This window comes from Miscanthus floridulus, chromosome 10, assembly GCF_019320115.1.
Source record: "Miscanthus floridulus cultivar M001 chromosome 10, ASM1932011v1, whole genome shotgun sequence".
NCBI classification, from domain to species: domain Eukaryota; kingdom Viridiplantae; phylum Streptophyta; class Magnoliopsida; order Poales; family Poaceae; genus Miscanthus; species Miscanthus floridulus.
In genome coordinates, this window is record NC_089589.1 from 50352817 (window position 1) to 50359643 (window position 6827).

Here is a 6827-nt window from a genome sequence, read left to right on the forward strand (position 1 = left end):
ATAAGCAGCAAGAAGCAACCTATTATTCGTGAAGATAGTGAGGATGAGGAGGAAGATGAGACAGTACTGCAGTACTGTAGTGATGGTGGCAATGATAATAATGATGACATGTCCCTAGACGATGAAGATGATGATTTCTAGTATGGACCACTAACATGTCCCTAGACTGCACTACTGTTTTGTTTTCCCTAGACATGTTATCTGAACCTGTAATCTGAACATGTAATCTGGACATGTTATCTCGGCCTATCATGTTATCTGGACATGTTATCTATTGTGTGAACCTATATGTCCAAATTCTATTGAAATTGTATCCACTTTCATGTAGAACTGCATACAACCAGTGAAAATACTCTGTCAAAATTTGGCATCCTATGGCGCCTTTGTGCGCTGTGGCGGGCGCAATAGACGGTGAGGGTGAGGGTGAGGCCGTGAGGGTACCTATATAGGCTGAGTGGCCGATTGGAGTCCTCCGAGACCGAGCCCGAGACGCAACCGCAAGCAGCCCTCCGAGTCGCCGCCACCGTCGGCCGCCAGGATCTCCTGAGGCACCAGCCCTCAAGCTTCAGTGCCCGCCTAGATCTCTGCCTTAGGCTCGGGCCAAAGGGCACCACCATGGTGCCGCTCGACGGTGCCGCGCGTGGCTCCAGCCGCACGCGTGCGCCGGCGAGGGGTGCCACGGCGGAGCTGCCATCCCCGCGTCGTGTCTGCTGTGAGCTCTCGGCTACGCTCTGTCGCTCGCTGGACTGAGAGAGAAAGAGCGAAGAGAAGTGAGCTAAGGTTTTGGGAGCCGGTGCCGCGTCACCGTTTTTTATCCTCCAAAGCGCTTGCTCGGCCGTCCGATCTGCATCGACAGCACTGGATCTGCTTCCCCGTCGAGTAGGGTTCACCGCACCAGGGTTGCTTCCCCTTTGACGACCACCGACGATGAGCACCTGGTCTACATCCGCAACCTAGCCACAACCGCAATGGTGGCAACAAGGGGGCAAGGTAGGAAGCGACCTGCAGAACAAGAACAAGGTAAGCAAAACTCTTCTGTATTGATGAATTCTGTTGTACAATTCTATTGCCCTGGTATCTAGTTAGGGTTTGCTAACCATTCAGTCAAATTGTATTCTGAATCTTGGATCTGTAATCTATTTTGCACTTGTATTTGTTTGAAATAGAAGCAGCAGTGATGTTTTCTGAAAGCAATTGTAGTACAATTCTGAAAGTAGCTGTGACTCTTGACTTCAAATAGATTTCGGCGTGGTCTGTTTGACCATTTTAATGATCTGGATTTGGATGTAGCAGAGTGCATGCATGTGTGTTGATGGGAAAAGAGTAGTTCAGTACAAGCTATCTTCAAAATGTTCAGATAATTTAGAGTATTTGTGCTTCAGTACTAAAAAAGTTGTACATCTTACCTCTGACATATTACTTGTTGCCTGTAACCTATCACCTCTTATCCCTTAGCTCTTCAGTAGGCACTACTAGCTCCTACCTCTTATCTATCAAGCATCTAGTATTACTACCTCTTAGTACTTAGTTCACTCCTTTTTATTTTCTAACAGACACAATTTGCTTGTTTTTGTAAGAACCTCCAAAAACTGATTATGAGAGACGTCGGGATACACGCGTGGCGAACAATTTAAAGAAGATGCAAGAATTCGGCATGATAAATCTATCTACTGAATTTAATAACTCTGTATCACAATCTGCATCAAAGAAGGGGGAAAATCAGCAAACAAGAAAACAAATAGTGAAGATTCAGATTCATCGGAATATCTCCTTGAAGATGATGATTAAGGAGATAGTGATGATGATGACACTGAATCTGATGTGCAGCCACAACCCCTGGCAACTAAGGTGCTTCTTCTATCTTCAAAGTACTGGATGGGGAATATTTGTATTGCATTTGAATGTTTTTAATCTATTCTTTAATATATGCCCTTGCTTTTAGATGCATCTTGTTTCTTGCATACCTGTTCTTTAATATATGGTCTTGCTTATTAATGCACATGACTTACTTGATTTTTTTTCCATAGTATCCTGCAGGGTATAGTTGGAAAGTCCTAGCTTCAAAGAAGAAGAAGATAGGTCCCACCATGGCGCCAGGAGTTAGGGCTAGTAAGAGAGTGAGGGCATCTCAAGGATCACAGGTTCAAACTCCTGAATCCCAAACAAGATCATCAAAAAGGCTTCAACCTTCAGCGAGAGATGGCCAGAATGTAGAGGATCCTACAGATGGTCATGATGAAATACCACCACAAAGGTCTTATATGGATCCAGAGAAAGGCAATGGAGCTGGTGGTCAGGACAATATAGCTACAGAGGAAGTCAGGGGAGCTGGTGCTCAAGACAGTACAGGTGCTGATGAAGACAATGTAGCTAGAGAGGAAGACACTGAAGGCAAGTTATAGTTTCTTTGTCATTCAAATATGTCATCTCTTTTGCTTATCTGCATGAAACTAAATCATTTTAATGCAAATTCTATTTTGTAGCTCCTGCATAGCGAGCCCCAAGGAGACCTAGGCCACCCACCAAGGGAACATAGCTGGACAGGATGACAAAAGCTATGGGAAGGAGAATGCCCATAGCTATTGCTAAAGGCAAAAGAAGGCCTCATGAACCTGTTCAAGCAGCCAAGTTTGCATCTGAGGCTGGTGTCATCATTCGGGATAAGGTTCCTATCCTACCTCATTGGAAAGAATACAAGAGAGACGATCAATATTACAAAAACTTTGTGGGAAAGCTCTTTGTAAGTGCATTACTGTTTCTATGGTTAACATGTATATCTGTTTAACCTGAATTGACTAACTAAATATGGAATTGTCATATGACTAGGGGCGCTTGGCCATTAACCCTAATGACAAGCCAACAGAGGAAGCTTGCACTGACATGCTGCGCTCTGGGGTGCGACAAATGCGTTATCGGCTCAAGAATAAATACTTCAATGGTGTACCTACAAATGAGATTAGGACAACTTCTCTAGTTGCATGCATGACTGATGAATAGTGGAAGGCACTAGTTGCAAAGTGATCTGATCCAAAAAACATGGTATGGGTATCTTCTCATATATTCTTTCTCATTTAGTTTCCAAAGGATCTTCTCATTTTAAACATATCATCTCATCAATCCTTCTTGCTATACCTAGGCCCTTCAATGAAAAGCAGTGTAACACATAAATATTTTCAAACATAAAGATTCCCTAAGCTCCTAAATTAGAGCAATTAGCAGAATGTACTTGGGAAAAAAGGGTTGGTCATATATATCCTGCAAACAAAAAGGATTACAAATATGCCCTTAAATATCAGTCCATTCATCAAAGGATAGAATAACATATTCTAAAGGACAAAATCATGAACAGAACAATAGAAAGGCAGTTCATGGTGAGCATTTAGACAATTTGAGATGTACATTTCATAGAAGTTGTATAGGGGCATAAAAGAGTAGACAACTCTGCAGGAGTTGAAAAATTACCATCTTACTGTTTTTTAGATAAATAGGTATCTTGTCATATATTCTTTCTCAATCAGTTTCCAAAGGATCTTCTCATTTTAAACCTATGATCTCATCTGACATGTTCATTATCTTGTAGGAATCAAGTGAAAAGAACAAGCAGAATCGCCGTAAAGTCAAGTATCATCAAGCTATGGGTTCTCGCAGCTATGTGGCACACTTACATGCATATGTAAGTAAAGAGTACCCTGTACATATTTGCACTAAACAACTTATTTTGCATTTCATCTGAGAAAACTTTGATGTAATTGATTATCTATGAAACAGAAGAAGAAGAAGAAAAACAATGCAGAACCAAGCATAGAACAAAATGAAGAACTTGATGCGGTGGAGGCCTTCAAGACCTGCCATACTAGCTCCAAACATGGTCTGACTAAACTAGCAAGAGAAGCAGTTATAAGTCACGACATCTGTTTCGTTGTGCCAACAACAATTCATTAATTGGATAATATGTCTTGTTTCAAACATTTTGTATTCTGTCTTTTGCTCAAAACTGGTCATAATCCAATATAGCTAGACATACTTGCTAAATAATAATCCTATGTTGTTGACTTCTACTTGTATTCAGTTACCTGACAACAAATAAATGACTCATGATTGCATACCTATTTGGCATCAGTTTCTATCAATGCAGCATAGGTTTTTATTTTTTAAAATACATCTTGTGTGATATTTCCTCCTCAAATTAATGCAATAAGTGTCAACTAATGATGGGTCATTGCTGTTTCAGTCAAATATGGAAGCTTTGAGGACAGAACATGTTGCTGAAGGTGAGACAACAGTGTCCAGTGTGCAGGTTGTGTCCCAGGTGCTCTCCCAGAATAGCTCAAACCTTTTCCTGAAGAGTGTTGGCATCAAACCAGTGCCATCCTCCAAATCATCATCATCAAATGAAAGCGAGCTTCGGGAGCAACTAGCAGCTGAAGCTATGGCTGCTGTACAAGGTGAAATCGATGAACTCAGGAAGAGAAGTGAAGAAGCTGAGGAAAAGCTGGCGAGGACACAGAAGGAGATGGAGGAGTACAAGAAGCTGACAGAGATAAACAACAAGGCAATGGAGGAGAACAATGCGCTGCTCAAGCATATCTTGGCCATCAACAATGCTTCTTTGACATGAGCGCTGCTCGTAGCTGCTGGTTCATTAAGCAAGGGTCTGCTAGTGATTTTTTTTATGTAGTAACTTATGTTGCTGGTGGTTGGCAACTTTTTATTATTTCCTATGATGTTAATGTGAACTGAGATGAAACTAGTAGTTCAAATGTGATGTCTAGTGAGTTATGTGAACCGAGTTTAGAATTGTTGATTAAGTTGTTGGTCATTGGAATACTAGATTTGTTAATTTATGGAAGCTTTTGGTCATTCCAGTATTATTTGCATTCTGTAATGAAATCAGCATGTGCACTTGTGATGAATTATCTGACCTTTCTGTGACGATTTGGTAATTGATTCTGTGACGAATTTCTATTTACTTCAGTGACGAAAATGAGAACCTATCACAGCAAGCCTTGTGGCCCAATAAAAAGTGGACACATGGACCATCCACATCACTGGCCACGTCAGCTGCCACGTGGTCGGACACGTCACCTGCAATGTGGACGTGCCACGTGGACAAGACACGTCAGCTGCCAGCGTGGCAGACGACGTCTGGCCGCCTAACAGACGGCAAGTCATGACAAAAAAGGGGCTATATCAATGATGAAAATAGATCATCATAGAAAGAATACACTTCTATGACGACGGCCATTTCGTCATAGAACAAATGCACATCTATGACAAAAATACACGTTTCGTCACGGTAGGTAAAATATGACGCGCATTCAATGACGAATACCATATCATCACAACTTCGTCATAAAATAATATATGTGACGATTTTGGAGTCTTCAGTGACAAAAGAAGAGCATCATTGATGTACACATCCCTAGTAGTGAGTGATGTACCAAGAGAATCTTCTTCTAGTTATCTAAAATTTAGAACCTCTTTTTGAAGGCTGACTACCTTAGAAATGGGAAAGAAACGTAATCAAAATTTAGAGCAAATGTTTCCCAATCTCCATGCATACTTCCTATGGTTAGACTGTACCATTGTTTAGCTCTTCCTGTCAAAGAGAACGGGAATAACTTCCATCTTAAGGTTTTCTCATATATGCCAGTGATATGCAAGCTTGCATAGATCTGTTCAAACTCCCATAGGTGTGAGTATGGGTTTTCATCACCTTCTCTCGAGAAGGATTTATCCCGAATTAGTTTTATTAAATACAGGCGTAGCTCATAACCAGGTGTTATGATAGGGTCTAACGATTCTGGAGGCTTTAGGCTTATGCTCGTGCATTTAGCATATTGATAGATAGGGGTGGAATCCATGCTAAACGAAAAAGTAAGACAAAAGAAAGAACAAAAGATAAAATGTTAAGCTAGGCTTGAAGTTAATTCAGCAACCGTTTCCCCAGAAACGGTGCCAGAAAGCTTGTTGGTATATTTTAACACACATAGATAAATCCACAAGTGCATGGATACCGCTATAGCTTTCACCCGGAGGTATTCCAAGTATCGTATCCACAGGGAAACGTGTGAAACTAACTACGGTCTAACTGAACTAGGGGTAGCAATAAGGTTAGGATAAATAGGAACGTAGAGAGGATAACTAAGGTTCTCTAGTTCTGACTTGGATAAGCTTATGTCTTCTACTATTCAACTAGGGACATTACCAGGGAAATACACCAGCAGAGGATGCTTTCCTTCACAACCACATCCTACGTGCGCCTACAGACGGGAGGTGGACTACAAAGGATCAACGAAGCTATATAGTACAAGCTATATAGAACTTATGTCACACACGCGATGTACCACCTTCCAGAATGTAGGGGGCATCCATGATTAACCCAAGTCTAAGCCCCACGCTTACACTTACGATTAATACTTTAACCTAGAGCATCTATAGATTATAGCACTCAAAAGAGAGTCGTGATCCTAATGAACAATATAAACAATTACTTACTTGAATCAGAAGTTGATTACCAGAGAGATCTTGAAAGCAAGCTCAAGTAGAACTTGGATCCACCAAGGTACAAGCATAAAGAGAGCACCGACAGGATGGCACCTCCTCCAAACTCTTCCCTCACTCTCTATCTCACTATTATATTCATAAGACTAGATCCTATGGAGGACTAATCTTCTCTTGATTGCTGGCTCTGATCCTGAAGATATGAATTAGGGTTTCAGGGATCTGCTGAGGGGGGGGGGCAGGGACTGATATATATAGGCCAAAGCGTCCATCGTGAGCCCTTGAATCAAACTGACTTAAAGAATGGCATAGATGCAACCTAG

General features: G+C 41.5%; 1 pseudogene; it reads left to right on the top strand.

Annotated features, from left to right (window-relative positions):
* The first annotated feature begins 2087 nt into the window (after positions 1-2087).
* LOC136484903 (uncharacterized) lies at positions 2088-4642 on the top strand (annotated as a pseudogene).
* The last annotated feature ends 2185 nt before the right edge of the window (positions 4643-6827 follow it).